This window comes from Pipra filicauda, unplaced genomic scaffold, assembly GCF_003945595.2.
Source record: "Pipra filicauda isolate LSUMZ 115617 unplaced genomic scaffold, ASM394559v2 scaffold29_size4552773_pilon, whole genome shotgun sequence".
In the NCBI taxonomy this organism is placed as follows: domain Eukaryota; kingdom Metazoa; phylum Chordata; class Aves; order Passeriformes; family Pipridae; genus Pipra; species Pipra filicauda.
Window position 1 is genome coordinate 2,594,323 of NW_024104420.1, and position 17,968 is coordinate 2,612,290.

Sequence of the window (17,968 nt, forward strand, 5' to 3'; positions counted from 1 at the left end):
ATGGGTCATCTACCGCCACCACCTGCGTCTCCTAGAACGCTTCCATCAACACTGTCTCTGTACAATCTTAAACATCCACTGGTCAGATTTTATGACCAATACATCTGTTCTAGAGCAAGCAGCAGTTACAAGTATTGAGGCCATGTTGATGAGAACACAGCTGCGTTGGGCAGGGTACGTCTCCAGGATGAAGGACCACCGCCTCCCTAAGATCTTGCTTTATGGTGAACTTGCCACCGGTTGCCGCAAGAGAGGAGCCCCAAAGAGAAGATACAAGGACTCCCTGAAACAATATCTCAGCCTTGGCCATATTGATCACCATAACTGGTCTACTCTGGCCTCCAATCGGGAGGCCTGGAGACACACCATCTATAATGCAACTGTCTCCTTTGAGAACACACTCAGGATCACTCTCGAGGAGAAAAGGCAACGCAGAAAGAACTGTGTCTTGCAGAAGATACCATCTAAGGAGTCCTTCTGCTGTGCCTTTTGCAATCGGATATGTCTGTCACGTATTGGCCTCATAAGCCACCAGCGTACCTGTAACAAATGTGGATAGAGCCTTCCCAAATCTTCGTTCATGAAGCCTAGCCATGATGATGATGATGAATTCTCTGAGACATCCCAGGAAAACTAAAGAGTCACAAGAACAGTGGTGTATGTTTTTGGGGGGTAGTGTAACAAGAAATATCTGGCACCCTTTTTTAAGAGCAGCTTCATCATGGCAGAACAAAGTGCAGAGGCAAAGCAGAGTCTCCATGTTAAATATATGTTATTTAGGAAGCAGAGCTATAGGCAGTGGAAGAACTGCCCAGGGCTCACAATGGGTAAAATCAAGGGAGTCCGGATGGGTTAGGTTTCTGCAATGAAATGTGTTATTTTCTTTCTGTGCAGACAAATCAGGACATTATGTGTGGTAAATTCATTTCAATCCCTTCATCAGTTTTTCGTTTAGGTGAAATGGGTTATTCTAGCTACATGTTTCTAATACTGAAACTGGAAGGATACTGCCTCATTGAGAGGGCACCTGTCCTGTGAGGGGGGTACAGGTCTGGTCCTGGAGCATTCTAGGTACTATTGCCTCCAAACAATCTGAAAAGACAGCAGTGACGTAAGGGTGTTTAAGACATTGCTTTCTTTCCTCTGACCTGATTGTAGTGAAGCAAGTCTAAACACATTCCTCCCATCCTCAAGGCATTGTTGGAGAGTTGGGTGGAAAAATGAGCTCTTCACCCCACATTACTCTTCCAGTGCCCTGGAATAACATTGCTGTAGTGCCAGCAAAGAGAGCAAGAACTGAGCAGAGCTGAGGGCAAGCTTATGCTCTGTCAGGGACTGATCTCTGGCAAGAGGCTTGTGCCAGTCTCCAGGGATCTTCTCTTTCTGATGTCTGTCATAGCAGCTGTTATTAATATTTCCTTTCCCTTCTCTATTCTCTTTTCCAAACTAACACCTCTCATGTGGCATGGTATCTCCTTTCTGGTCCTTTCTGGCTTCAGGTTAGATGTTTCTGTTTCCCATCATAAATCTCCCTGGGTATAGGGTGGGAAGGTCATCGGGGGGGTGGAGAGATAGGAAGGGCTCAGTGGGGGCAACAACTGTCCCCTTGCAGCACCTTGCAGGCTGCACAGGTGTAGCTGCATCAAAACTGGGCATGTGCCACTCACCCTACAGTCCAGTCACCAGGAAAATCTGTTCCTGTGGTCAGAATCTCTGAAAACTTCAGACCTTGGGTTCATGTGACTTGGCTCTCAATGTCATCTTTCAGTTCTATTAGAAATGTGTTTCTAACTTGCAAATAAAAGCTTGGGAAGATGAATTTTAAAGGATCCAATACCATAAATTTATAGAATTTTTTAGCTTGAAGGAGACCATCGAGCACTGCCATCCACTACTAAGCACCTAATCGCCACATCTATGTGTCTTTTAAATACCTCCAGTTATGATGCCTCAACAGCTTCCCTGAGCAGCCTGTTCCAACTCCTGATCAGCCTTTAGGGGAAGAAATTTTTTTGTAACATCTAACCTAAATCTAGCCTGGAGAAACTTCAGGCCACATCTTCTCATCTTGTCACATGTTACCCGGGAGAAGAGACTCACTCCTACCTCATATAACCTCCTTTCAGGTAGTTGTAGAGTGTGATAGGGCCTCGCCTGAGCCTCCTTTTCTCCAGACTAAACAATCCCAACTTCCCAACTCAACATCAACTATGCTCCACATCAGACTTGTGCTCCAGACCCTTCACCAGTTCTGTTGCCCTTCTCTGAACACGCTCCAGCATCTCATTGTCTTTCTTGTAATGAGGGGCCCAAAACTGAACACAGTATCCAAGGTGCAAACTCATCAGTACAGGGGTATGGTCACCTACTTAGTCCTGCTGGCCACAAAACTGCTGATACAAACCAGTACACTTCTGGACTTCTTGGCCACTTGGGCACACTGCCAGAAATTAAATAACCAAATTTTGTAATTTTTAAAGACATCAAGATTTGTAAAAACACATGACACTTCTCATATCTTAATTTCTGAATCTTTTATATTTTGCAGTATTGCTCTTTTCAGGCAACCCCATCCTTACTTATTTGTATTCATTGTCTGACACTGTAGTGTCTTATGTACCTCAACCACAGCAAAGGGCCTAAGTTTGATGTGGCTCATTTGTTATATCTTTCTTCCTTCATTAGTTCCCTGTTCACAATGTTATATTGTCTCTTCATCTGTTGTTACACTACTTAATGGTCTGTTTTTGAGGCACTTTTCAAATGCCTTAAGAAAAGCGAAGTTACTGCTAGCAACTCTTTTAAAGCACAAACAACTGATCTCAAAAGGACTCTGACATGATTTCTCTTTTAAAGTCTGCTCATTTGACCTTGAAGAATTAGTCTTACCCTGGTCTTGTACTATTTTATCCTTAAATAGGCTCTCAGCCCATTTTCTTCAGAACATAGAGATTTAGCTTATGAATTTATGGTTTCTATGACACCCTTTGTTCCAATTTCAAAAGGAAGTCCCTGATTAATAATTTTTCAATTTCTGTGAATACTTGCTGTTTCTATGGATGCAGCACATACTTTATCCTTGCCAGAGTTGCCACTGTTTAATGCTGTTCTTTTCTGAAATGCCAAATGATCAGATTCCAAAATTTGTCAGTAATTTTCCTCCCCATAATTTGAATGTTTTTAGGACAAGATTTTCTCTTTTGTTCTGTGCTTTGTGGTTAGGGAATTCCTTATATTTCAAGGTAAAAATTGGGTTACAGGCAGTAACAAATTTATTTTTAATTTTAATCTTAATTTCTGCTATAATGAATATTTTTATCTGTCATTGTTAACACTATTAAACCCTTATTTTTTTCAAATACATTTTACTTTGATATTAACCCCTTTCTACTTAATTTCCACTTTTTCATTACTTTATCATAATTTCCACATCCACGTTTCCATGCTCATTTTTTAATTCTAATATTATCATTAGTGAAAAATAAAAAGAGTAAATGATTATTGGAGTTTGGGTCAAGGTCACAGAACAGCATCTAAACAATCTTTTTCATATGGGCATGTTTTAAATTATCTTACTTGTGTTTTAACTTATCTTACTTATTTACTAATTTCAAGTCATTCAGGAGAAAGACTTCCCCCGACCTACAAATTGTTGCCTAAACATTATCCAGTCTGGCTTGTAGATTTTTCACACGTTTTGTATTGCATATATATTATTGACTCTTTACCAATGTTTCTTGTCAGTTTGCCTAAAAGGAAGATTAGAGAAATTTTCTAAGGTGATGAAATGTCAGTTTGTATGTTAAGGTCCCAAAAGTTAAGATTGCATCCTAAATAATTTAATATGTCATTCAGCCTTATTACAGCTATGGTAGAGGTAGATTAATTTGAAATGTTTCTTTGAAAGTAAGACAAAAGCCCAGCATTCTTGACATTCTTCTGCAACACCTTTTTCTTGCCCAGGATATATATAATTTGAACTCTGTGATCTGCTGCCCTTTAATCCTCCATTCTTTTTCTTAAGTAGTCTTTTTTCCTCATCACTGTGATCTCAGCATGAAAGGCCTCAAAAGACGATTTTAGTTTTGACTTAGAAAATATATTAGCTTCTATTTAGGGGGGAAAAATGCTTAAATGTTACTTTTAATATTTGTGTCACTTAGAAAATCAAAACATGAACTTCATTTTGATAATTTTCCTCTGTAATGACAGTTTCAAAACAAGCTTTTTCTGTGTAGTTTAAATATAGAATTCATATTAAGTATCATTGTTATGCTAGTTGCCAGAGATGTTTGAACAACTTTGAGGATCAACTCAAAACTGGAGTGCATATAGTTAAAACAAACTATATAATTTAGTCATGCTAGTAAATATATTTTCAGACTGTTGTGCTAGAGCTGCAAGTATCTGGAAGATTTCTGAAAGAGGCCTCTGTTGGACAATGAAGCATCAAAATATTTAATGTCTCAAACGAGATGAGGTTAAAAAAATCAAGCCAAATTAAAATATTGAGTTCTTTCACAATAATTGTCATGCTTTACTGCAGCAGACTTGCTGGTTGATGCAATTCAGAGGCATAGAGAAAATTCAAGGAGTGAACTAATTTTGGGTGGAACTTGCATGGAGCTATACCTTTCCTTGTGCTTCTGCCTTTGAAAGGGGAAATATGTGCTTCTTGATATGTAGTCATCATGAGGAGACTCTGATGGAAATATTGTTCACTCTAAGCACGAATAAAAAACACAGCATCTGATTGTCAACAAGTCTTTATTTTCTAACAAACACTGTGCTAAATCTTATTGTTATTACTGTTATTATTACTACTATTCTTATCATGCTTTTTAAGACACACTGAGATAGTGACAGTCATGCTAAGTTTGGGAGATAAAGCAAATGTCAGGTAAAAGGAAGAGCTATGATGTGGGCTGCGAAAACTCAAATAATAAATCTGTACAGAAGGAAATTTTTGTTTTAAGAAAAAGCTGTGAAAAGCTTGAAACAAATGCCAGGACTGTGATAATTCCATCCATTATCTCTGAACCTTTGTTATATAGGTGCTGCACACTTGTTACCTAGCAGAGTGTATAATTAGAAAGCTGAGTCTTTTGCAGAAAAGAAGTCTTACTGTGATTTTAGAAATATCCATTTTCAGTCTAATTTCATTTACTGGTATCCACTTTGTTCCAGCTATCTGGTCTGGAGATGAATTGCCTGTTGGCCCCATTGTCAGAATGACAGCATGAAAAGGGAAGCATGCGGTTGTAATAATAATGTGGTACATGTGTAGAAGGTCAGAGAAGCAACAGATTAACATTCCAGCAGATGATTTCCCTAGGGATAACTCTTGAAAGTATGAAAGGCCAAAGGTCATGACACTGATAATGTCTCTAATGTTGTTGGCAAAATAGTTGCTTGAATTTCTCAGTTGTACGGGTAATGCTTTTTCTCTATTTTTTCAATTAGGTAGTGAAACCTGCTGTGAACCCTGAAAAATTAGTTCCATAAATATTAGTCTAATTAAATAGGTAGTAATGGTGTTTAAATCAACCAACTCTCCAGTCTCCATTATGTCATGTATTAAAATTAAGCAAACTAAGACTAGCGATTTAACTGAAGAAGTTTTCTTTATGACCTAAAATTTTGGCATGAAAAAGTTCAGGAAATGTTTTTTATTGCAGGCAGTGCACAATGATTGCTATGCTTCATTTCCATCACAGGAGTTGTAAAAAAAGGGAGGTCTGTGTGGATGAACAAGGAGCTTCTAGCCAAACTCAAACAAACAAAAGAATGAACCGTAAAAAGAGTGTAAGCAAGGATGAGTAACCTGGGAGGTATATTGAAACACTGTCTATGCATCCTGGGATGGAGATAGGAAAGTTAAAGCTCAAAAAGAATTGAACCTGCCCAAGGACATCAAAGACAACAAGAAGCACTTTTGTAAGTACATAGGTGGCAAAAGGAAGACTAGGGAATATGTGGGCCTGCTGTTCAATGAGGCAGTGAACTTGGTTACACAGGACATGGAAGAGACTGAGGTACTGAATGCCATCCTTGTCTCAGCCTCTGCTAGAAAGACTGGCCTTTAGGAATCCCAGGTCCCCTGCAGCAAGGAAGAAGTACCCTTGGTGGAAGAGGATCAGGTCAGAGAATACTTCAACAAACCAGGCTTATGTAAATCCTTGGATCCTCTTGTGATTCACTCATGAGTGCTGAGGGAGCTCCCAATAATCTTTGTTCGATCCCAGCAACTGGGAGAAATATCCAAAGTCTGGAGGAAAACAAATGTCATAATGTGATATCCATCTTCGAGGAGGGTAAGAAGCATGATCCAGAGAATTACAGGCAGGTCAGCCTCACCTTGATCTCTGGGAAGGCAGTGTAGCTGTTAATCCTGGAAACAATTTCCAGGCCCATGAAGGACAAGAAAATCATCGGGAGTAGTCAGCATGGCTTCACCAAGGGGAAGGCCCACTAAGATGACAAGAGGCTAAAGTATCTCTCACCTATGAAGAAAGGCTGAAAATGTCGGACCTGGAGAAAAGAAGGCACATGGGGACCCCGTCAATAAGCACGAGGGTATGAAAGGAGGTGTAAAGAGGATGGAGTCAGGCTCTTTTCAGCAGTGCTCAGTGACAGGACAAGGCGACGTGTACAAATTGAAGCATGGGATACTTCCTCTGAACATCACAAAACGCTTTTTGTCTTGTGAGCGTTGACACAGATTCCCAGGGAGGTTATGGAATCTTCATCCTTTGAGATACTTAAAAGCCACTTAGACATGTTCCAGTGCAACCAGCTCTATGTTGAGTAAGAGCTTTGGACCAGATTACCTCAAGAGGACCCTACCAACCTCAACCACTCCGTGATTCTATGATTGTGATTCTGTGATTCTGTGAATTACATTAGTTGACCAAAATGCTTTTAAAATGTACTCTAGTGTCAAAAGTCACAGCAAAAATCCCCAATGAACCAGATTTCTGGGCTTCGGATCATGTGGGCCTTCTTGGTAAGTAAACAGACATTTGCTCTATCTGCCAGCCTTGCCAAGACTAGAAACTGCTAATGAACTCTTTTAATTAGCTTAAGGTACCAAGATGAAAGAGAGTTCCTTTCATGCTCACGGCTGTTTTCACCATGTGTGGTATTTCCTTCCTCCACTGATGGGACATAGATGTGTCTAACCAACATTTCATTATACTGAAACAGAAAAACTGATTCTTGATTCATTTCAATATATGACATATGGGCTGGAGTGAGCAGCACTCGTGTGCTCAAATAGCCTAAAGCAAGTAGTTTAATAGATTCCATGACTACTTGATGAGCCTGAACAGAAAAGACGGGCCAGGGGGACTCTGGCAAGAAGCAGCAGGAAGAAAATTAAGCCGGGTCAGACAATGAACTAAATGTTTTCTCCTGTTTCTTAAAATATTAGTATGTCTGCTCTGCTGAATGTACTGTTTCTTTTTAAAGCTTCTGGAAGTACTCTTACAAAAATTCAAAACATAGCCACAAATCATTTATAGGAGACAAAAAAACAATAAGTAGTGTCAGCACAGAGGGATATATTTTACTTGGTTGTGCCAGAAGGAATTATAGTGAGCTGTGATGAGTGGAATATAAAGTAGCATAAGTTACCTGTTGACAACAGGGTTTGAAATTATAAAATGTAAACCTAATATATTTCCCTCACAGTATCAAACATCTGGGATTTTTTATACCCAGTAGCAGAATACTCTGTCATTTTTCAGAGCCCTGTAATTCTGTAAGCATGTTTAAGTACATGCTGTTATTTATTTTGTTTGGCTTTTTTGTTTCAAGTATTACATAGACTGTGATGCACTGAGATGCAAATATGACAAGAATGATCAGCATTTTGTTAAAAGCTATCATCATAGATGATTTTCTGGTCTTAACTTTGGTTTTGCTCATTTTGGGGGATTGTATTTAATATACTAAAATAGCTAGCAACAGTACTATCCTCTTTTGAATCATCACTGGTTAAAAAATGATGCAGGAATCTCATTTTTCTATGCTATTTAAAAATATAATTATAAAAATAAGGCTTTATGAGGAACTTACATTAGCCAAGTTCAAATAAGAGCTTTTCGAGTGACAGATGGTAATAAGCAAGTCAGGCAGTTAGATCATGGTTTATGTGCTAGACATTATAGGTGTTGTAACTATTGACCCATGTTAATGTGGTTACTCTGGCAAATAAAATGCAGGAAACAAAGCTACCTTGAATGACTTATCCCAGCTGCTGATTAGTAGAATATCTGTCAGTCAGCAGCAGGATCTGGTCAGTTGCCAGATCTTAAACCTTCACCGCTCTGTCTTTTCCCTCTTGGTCCCTTTTTTACATGCTTCGCCATTCCTATTGCTGTTCTCTCAATATGCCTCTTTATTACTACTTTGATGTTTCTGGTAGGGAACCTGATCCTGACAAGTAGAGCTACTGGGGTCAAGAGGAAGCAGAGGTGGCAGGAAAGGTATTTATCTCCTCTTGCAAGAGGTTAATGAGCCTTTTGTCTACAAGGCAGTCTAAAGGCCTTGTAGTGACAAAATAAAATGAAGTGCAGTGATGGAAAAGGCAGTAGGGGTAGTTGCCAGGTTTGGTATCCATATGAGTTGAACCCATCACCCATAATCGTAACACTAGGTGACAACTAATAAACTGTAATATGAAACCTGTGATTCAAGTGCAGACAAGTGTGTGAGAATGGCAAATACATTTGAGGAAGTACAACCTTGGTTTGTTAAAGACTTCTCTTACCAAATATTTGAAAATGAGCACATTTTTCCACCTTTTGTAGTAATTGCACTGAGATATGCAGTTAAGATGCAGCCATTACTATCATTCTATTTCTTTCTGCCGCATTATTTTGTGTTGAATAAAGCTGGCATGACTTTTGGGTCATTGCCAGTTATGAGAAGTATGCCTGTGCTGGAGAAATGGGCTGTTAGTAAGTGAACCAGCAGGATTACAGCATTTTCTTGGTAATTATGATGGGTGATTATGATACTCTCTGGCTACATCTCTCCTAGTTAATCTATGTTATTCTCAAAACCAGACTATAGGAATATCAATTACAATCTTTTTAGAACAGAAAGTGAATGCTGACTGTCTGTCAAAGCTGGGTTTTTGAATTTGCTGCCTGTGTAGAGTCAGGAAGTTGTAGAGTGGATGATGGTGTGGTTAAGGTGGATGGTATTGCAAGGCATTATGTTCTAAATAGCCCAGTCAAAGAGTATTGAGCAGATTCAAGACTTCTGCTGCATCAGGGGTGCCTGAGCACCCCCGGAAGATGTGTGTCCATTAACCAAACAAGTTCAAGGTGATCATAATACAGGACTGCAGTACCTGCTTGGTCCTGTGGCATAGCTTATGACACCATGTAACACGTCAGGTACAAGTTTATGATTTCATATTTCAGTCCTTTCAATTCCTTCAAAACCTAAAGAATAGAATGTATTTCCTCTGTGTTATTTTCCCTTGTTTGTCTACTACTCTCAGGTAGGTTTGGGAAGAATAAGTGAGCTGAGTAATACTCACATTGAACTCAGCACTTCCACTCCACTCAAGAAAGCTATAGCCAAAAAGAGAGGAGGAAGGTACATTGACAGATATCAAAACTAGTAAAGTACTGAGGAAATAAAATTAGGTCATTGGAACAAGGACACAGTGTCTTCTGCATCTCTTGAGAAGGAAGGAAGACATCACGTGCATAGAAAATAAAAGCAATTGCTCCCAATGGGAGATTGTGTACAAGTCTGTTCAATGTGTTGGAGCTGTTAAGTGACTGCTACCCAGTCTCCATTGCAGCATACCATACAACCCACTCACACACGCCGCAATAGAAGGTGTGTATCTGGCATAAGAGTGCCCTCATCTTTCTGTTCTTCCTCTTTTTGCTAGTGTTATGTATGCTTTGGGATATCCCTGTGTGAAAGTCCTAGATTTTGCCCAGTTGTTTTACCATGCTGCTTAGTCTCACTGACGGAGTACATGTTCTTCTTAAATCAAATTGCTCAAAAGCAAAATTGTCTTATGCTATCTTGTAGTGTCACTGAAAGTTACACAGAAGTTCAAGTATAATGGATGCAGTTCAAAACACAGGTTTATCTTCATTGACTACATCAGATCTGCTGTTAGTCTTCTCTGGGCATTAGTTACCTCTGAGCCAGACAACTTGGATGTTTATTTTTCCTAAGCTCGTTCACCTATGCCAAGGTTACTTGTTCTTCTTGGCCTTGATTTCCTATTAGCTGTAGTCCTATTCATACCTTACCGGTAGCTCAAACATCTGCTTTCCTAATACTCCTTGTTGCTGAGGTCGGTTAGGACTGACTTTCTTTACCTACTTACAATATTGTCAAGTGACCACGTGCCATCTGGTAATAAGCATTTAGGAACTGGCATAGGCTAAGGATTGATGCAGACTGAGGCTAATTGCTCTTAAACTGGAAATGCTACTTTCTGGGACCTGTAACTTCACTGCATCCTGTGAGGAGGCACCATTTTTACTGGTGAGAACCTGCAACGAGCAAACTTGACAGACTATCATAATGGTGACTGAAGGATCATAGTGGAAGGTCTGTTTGTACCATGTGAGATATTATGCCAAAACCAGTCACCTTTATCGGCCATGTGCCAGGGAAGATTGGCAGTGCTACGGACTTTTTGCTGAAAGCAGGTCTGAACTATAAGGTTATCTTCTATTGCTCAGATTTTCAAAGAATTTGCAAAGTACTTGGAGTCTGGCCAAAGAAATGCATTTAGTAAAACAACCAATGAGTAATGTAATGTTTTATAATATGTTACTTTTCCCTGACAAATCTGGGAAATAAAGGACTCACATCTCTCCTTAACACACTATCACTTTTAAAGAGGGATTTATTTTCTTGGCTGTCAGTTGCACTGTGTACTAGATGTTGGCAGTGAGTAGTAGACTGCAGAGAAATAAGAGACCTAGTCAAAGGAAGAGATAAGACCAAAGGATCTATACTTTTATTTTCCACATGACCCTGGAGACTAAATCCAGGATTCATTGTTGAAATTTGTGGTTGCAATTTGGTGCTTGGAAATAATCAAAAATGTTTGAGATCATGAAACAACTGGAAGAGAAGTGTTTTGTTTTGATTTACTTGGTTCAATTCAGTTTCAGAGGATAAGTTTTTTTACTATCTTCCATTTTCATTTAGGTGCCATATGCCTGCAATATAAAAATGACTCGGACTTGCTCAGAATCAGGAAAAGGAGGCAAAACTTACTGGAAGTTTACATGCAACTGGCAAGCACAGTGAAAGTGGAACAGGATTTAACTACCAGGTTGTAAATCACCACAAACAGAAGAAAATTACATTGAAATGAAGCAGCTTCCCTTGAGACAAAAAATACTGAGCTGGCATGAAAGCAAATTCTGTGCCTCAAGCTGTGGTATCTTTCTATTTCTTTTGCCTTAGGAAATTGGTAAGGAGAAGCACCACTTTCCAAATAGCAGTTTGTTACCTGTCAGCAGCACCTGGAGGTGACAAAACCAAAATCCAGCTTTTGTGGATTTTCAATAGCGACCAGTTGTTGAGTTGAAAAGAGAGGAATCATCAGATGTTGCTTATCAAACAGAGTTTTCATGCTCTACACCTCAAAGAAAACTTAGGTTTTCTTTCAAGAAAAGACCTTTATTCCTTTGAAGTAATAGTAGGCGATGTGAAATGAATTTTAATAAGGACCTGTCAATATCTATCAGTGCACAGGATTTCATATCACAGATAGTAAGAGTCTGAAGAAAATGACAAACTGGAGAAAGTGAAATCCGGAGGCAAAGCATAGTTTCCAGTATCCAGGTCAGACAAGGGCATCAAATGTCTTTTGAGTATCAGAAGTGCCTTCCATCAGAGGAAAAAATGCACAAGATAACTCATTTTATATATATCCTTAATACGATCCTGTTTTTTGAAGGAATTTTTAAAAATCTGCCATTAGAACCCAAATGGAATGAATATCTTCACAAAAGAAATAAAAATTTTACCAAAACAAACAGAACCATGGTAATATAGCTTCAAATATTCAGTATTTCCTGTTAAAACTACTTGATGCAATAATGCAAAATATTTTGTAGAAGATAAACTTAGAAATTCAGAAACCAGTGTCATGAATCAATAACCGTCAGAGTAGAAACAGTTAAAATCAGGATAATATGAGAGATGAATTCAAGAAATAGGTGATGATTCTGTTATTCTTGTTTTGCTCATGTTCCGGGTGGTGTTTTCCCTCAGAGTTCATCTTCTAAAACATGAAGTTGTAATGAATCTGGTAGGAGGACATGATTATTTTTAATGAGAAATAGATGAAATAACAATGACCTCATGACTGCTATCATTAGATCCTCTGAATGTGGCACAAAAATGAGACATGAATTTCATTTACAGATATCAACACTCTAAATGTGCTTCTAACACAGTTTAGTGAAAGTAACCTATCGATAATATTAAACGCTATGAAAAGGGAGGGTGACACACAAGGTAAAACAGGTAGGATGTGCCAGAGCTTTTACTATTTCATCTCCAGTCCTCTGCAGTCAAAGTCTCCTACTTCATCTTTTCTGACCAAGATCTCTCTGTTTATTTAACTTCAGGCTTCAGGACATAAACTGGCATAAGACATTGTTTTTCTCTGTCATCTCTCTGAAGCATCTCTCCTGGTCACCAGATTAGCTGTAACTTGAGTCTCACGAAACAAAGAAACTTCTGTGTTCCCGAATTTTTCCAGGGTTCACAAGGCTATTCCTGTTTCGCAGTCACTGGTAGGAAAGCCTTGTTGCCAGATTTCATAGTGCTGATCATCATAAGGATGAAAATAATAGTGCAAAAAAAGGGAGCAGAATTAGATGGATGGGCGAAAGGAAAACACATCAAATAATATCTGATGGGAAGAAACACAAGATGTTATGTGCCAAAGAGATGGATTTTATTCTTTTCAGATGCTGATACACACTCACTGCAACACAGAGCAAATGTATGCTGCTCACAGGACAACTGATGCTTACAGACAGGTATTGCTGCATGTGTAGGGCCATGGGGAGTGTGGACCCACTCTCATAGTGTGGAGGCAGAGTAGGGTACTAGTAGAGATTGAGTGAGACAGCAAAAGCTCTTGTCCCTATCACTCACCAGGTACTTGTTTTGGCATCACTCTTAGATTATGAGCAAGATCGGTAAGATTTATTTCCTGCTTTTTTCCAGTTTCTCACTCTTCACTTGTGTCACCCCCCCTTCCACTCTGCCTAATGAAAAGAAAGGTAAAAGCTGTCACTATTGTTAATGGGCTTCAGGAAGAGAGATGTGTCTGGGTCAAGATTCTCATGCTTGCAGCTAAATGCACGGAGAGCTAAAATAAAAGCGCATAACATCTGCAGTCATCATGAAGAGACACTGATAGAAAAACACTCAGAGCTGAAAAGAGAATCCACTAACACTGAGCAACAAATCTCAGCCTTGTGTTCCTATCTGGGGAGAAAAAAAGAGCTAGAAAGAAGAGCATCATGCCTGGACCTTCACAAGGCACATCAGATTTTCCATGTCCTATAAGAACATGTTTGTTTGTTGCTGGTTTTTTTCTTTTTCTGAAAAAACAGAGAGATATTTTGCAGGTTTCTCATGAGGTTTCTTACATTCAAAATAGATGTTTATCATCCAGTTTGTAATGAAACAACTGGACACTCTCAGGACATTGTATCTGTATGATATGCTTCAAAACCTCTGAAAATAAAAGCAAAAGTAATATTTACTCTTCAAATATGAAACAAGACTAATTTGCATGAAAAATGCCTATCTCACACCTGCCTACAAACTCTTTCTCAAATACTGACATAACCATCATATTCCGTAGAAATTTCCATTTCAGTTCTTGCTGAACACAGCAAATCTAATGTGCAGGCATGGCTAGAATACTGTATCGAGCTTGAAGGGAATATGAAAAATAACCTATGGTTATTGTAGAGAGTTTATAAGCACTGAGGCTGTCTGTTGAATGAGCCAAGGAAAAGGCATGCTGTCTGCAAAAAACACTAAGAAACTGGAGAGATTTTAGTCTTAACTGAGAGTTGCACATCATACCAACTATAAAAATCTCATGAAATTCATCATGCCTGTGTTCAAATGGACTGTGAAACTTTAACATCCTAGATTACTCTTCTCAAGCACAGCCCACCCTGCTTCCTGGGCCAGGAACAAACCAGAAAAACTACTGCAACAAAACATAACAGGAGAACTTCCTCTTTATACATCTATTTAGCCGTCCACATGTCTACTGCTGTTTCTACATTGACCACTTTGTTATAGCTTCAGTTCTGAGGACTGGAGAATAAGAGGATTTGAGGCAGTGTCAACTGCCAGAGTAAATTTCAGAGACTCCTGCCTCTTGAAGTGGTACAAAACCATTCCATAATTTTTTACCGTTGTTGAGCTTTCTCCCCACCCTATAGTCGTAAAAGCCTGCATTGCAAAGCATGTTGGTGCAGATGCAGAGGAGAACATAGCTGAGAGATTGTGATATGATCTTTGATTTCACAGTACTGATTGCTGATTATGATCATACTTCCTGGATTTATTATAGTATCATAATAAAGTAATACAACACCCTAAGTCCCAGCATGACCTCTTGAGTTTTGTCTGGGTTTTGACACTCTGATCAAATTAATGTATGAATGTTAAAAAGAAATATTCTGGTTTCATTTGAGCACAATCGCCAAATTGAATGGCATAGCTTAAGTCTGATTAAGGCAAAAACATTAAAAAAATTTCTGGTTCCAATTTTCTTCTCCAAATGTATTTTTTCTACTGTGTTGCAGTCTGTCTTCCTTTTCTGAAAGATCACAGTTAAACAAAATTTGTTTCACTTCACTGATGTTTCTGAACAGTTTTCATTAGGAAGCCTGGTGTGTGTAGAGGTTGACTGATGCCTTCAGGATCAATAAAGATGCAGTTCGAATCTCCTCTGGCTTTGTGTCTCTGGAACATAAGCTTGTCTAATGATGCAGCATTGCTGCAGTGGTGTTGCCATTGCTTCCCAGGAACAAGACTTTTGTGTACTGTCCTCCAAAAACAGGTAAGGGGAGACCATTTCCCTACTGATAATATGGAAATGGTCATAAGAAGTATTTTTGTTTGCGAGGGAAAGAGGATTATATTTATATTTGTCTTTCTCATTTAACTAAGAAGCTCACAAAAAGCCTGTGTTTCTACTGCTGGTGTCCATACTGCAACAACATGGGAAAAACTTGCCAAAATAATAATAAAAACAAACAAATGACCCCCCCCCCCCAAAAGCTAGCAAGAACTTACTTGTTCAGTTCCAGGCAGTGTGTTTTCAGCCTTACTATTGAAATGTGTGTATTAGCAAAGCGTGCGTCCTCTGTTAGACAGCCCTGCATTTCCAGATCCTCCCTGCATTGTAAAGCTCTTGTATGAGTCCTCAAGGCATTATTTTCTCCATGAGCTCTCTTTCTGTATTTATGCAAGAAAAACGTAAAGTAGATAATAAAAGAAATTGGAAGCTGTTCATGGAAACCCTAAGCCTCTGGTAATACAGCAAAGTGCATGGCTGCACAGCATTATATGTATGTGATAGAACAGCCAGTGAGATGAATAAAATAAGAAAACAGAACATGAGGATATGTGTCTCAAGGCACACGAGGACAGTAAAAATGTAGGGACATTTCTTGTTATTGAGCTTCTGGGGATGCTCAAAAGGTAGAATCAGACTTCCCATGATGAGGAGCCAGCTGAGCCCAGGTGATGAAATATTCTATTTCAAGGTTAGCAGTGGACTCTCCAAAGGCTTTGAATTCCTTGCTGAGCTAAGATTTCAAGACAACATTTGCCAAATGTGGCTGGACCTACTTGCTGTCTGATATCGAAGAGTGCAGATGAGAGCTTAAGGGCTTCCAGTTCCACAGTTAAAAAGTGTGATTTTACAGATGAATAAAGTTGACTCAAGACCAATAGAGAAAACCAATGGAATAGCTGTTTCCCTGAGCTTGGGTTCTCTGCATCTGGTACAGATGGGTTTGGATAACCACAGAATCTTGCAGGCACTAATGACTGATAAATACTTCAGCCTTTTTTTGTGTGTCGGCCTAGGGTGGAGTAGAGTTCATCTTAAAAGCCTACAGGTTCAGAAAGCCTAATTCACAGATTGGGCTATTTAGCCTAACAAGAATGTCTAATAAAAGTTGCATATGTCTTAGGAACTTAGAAAACTTCCCTGGATTAGGTGAGGGCCCCCTAGCAGGGTGAGAGCTGGAAACACATCACTGCTATTTGCTCCGCACCTCATGTACCAAAATGAATCTAATCCCAAGACATTTCCAATTCTTTTCCACATTCACTCCTTTATGCTCACCTGGAGTGTGGGCTGGAAACAAATTCTATTGGGAGCAGACAAGCGCCAACACTTGTGCTTTTCTGATTTTTCATGAGATGAGTACAGATTCATTTTATGTAGCAAATAATATTGACATGGATTACTTTCCTTAGCAAATTGAATATTAATGATGACTTTTAATTAATGATTTCTCAATGTCTGACTTGTGATTTCCTTGTTTCAACAGCTGATGCATTTCTAAAAATGCGTGAGCCAAACACAGTACTCCAAATGATGTATTCATTGATTGTAGTTCATATTTCTGTTTGCATGCTTTTGACAATGTGCAGAGGGATTAAAAAATGCATTTTGTCTTCACTGTTTAAAATTATTCAAGCAATTACAGAATAATGAAAAAGAAAACTGCACGTATTTTATATGTATGATTTGTAATTGGTTACCTTTGTCATGAGATACTGTTTCTCTTTCACGGTTTTGTGATTGTAACTTTTCTAAGCGAGGGGAGAGAAGCCAGAAATTTCAGCATGGCCATAGGAATACTTTTTAATAGAAGGCCTCACATTAGCACACGCACTGTGACATAGCAATGAAGGAAATGGTTTGCAGATTTTTTCAAAGCATGAGTGATAATTGGGTACTTGTGGAGGTCAAAAACTGATTGATCCCAGGTCAGGGGTAGAAACTGGAATATTTATTGAACACATGACTCGCAATATAAGGGTCTTGGAGGCAGGACATGTAAATGAAGAGGACGGGTTATGCTAACTAGGGGATGGATTATTCGGACTAGAGGATTACACAATTCTCTGCTACAGTTACACAAGTGGTTAATATTTTCCCTTAGCTAAGACCACATGGGGGGAGAAAACAAGAGGGTTTCTGCATCGTCTGACAACCACAAACTCTTTCATATCTTGCTGAAGGAGATAGTACAATCAAACCTAGTTGAATATTAACGAGTCTTGTGATGAAGCTCCTCAGAGTAAGGAGTTTCTCCCAGCTCCTGCTGTCCATAGCCTGCTACTTAATCCTATCCTGCTGATAGCTGAGTTTCCGATTCCTATAGGCACTGAAACAAATAATCTTTTTTTTCTCTAGAATTTCATTTTTCTACAGACTTTTTTATTAAAACCTGGTACAAACTTTTTCACATGGATCTGTTCCATAAAGGAGTTTGTTTGTGTAAACGTATATTCCTTTACATAAAAGAGCTGGAAATATTTTTCTGACTTGATGTAAAAAATAAATTGTTTGGTGAAATAGTTTACATGTATCTTGAGGGTATTGTAGTGGTTTGAATCTTGTTTTCCCCCAGAGGCTAAGAAAAGTGGTAGACCCCAAGGGGTGGAAACCCCTGGAAGTTTTGAAGTTCTGTCCAGTGGGTGCTCCTGCAAAAATGTAAACATATCACAAGCACCGGAAGAGATGAGTTGTTTTTTGGTTGTTGTTGATAGGAGAGGTGGCCATGTTGTAGAGCCACGAGGAAGGGGCTCTGAGCCCCTCGGGGCCTCTGGGGCCTCCGAGCCCCTGGTTGGGGGGGACTGCAAAGACTTAGAACAGTGTTAGACTGGACTAAGTGTTTGT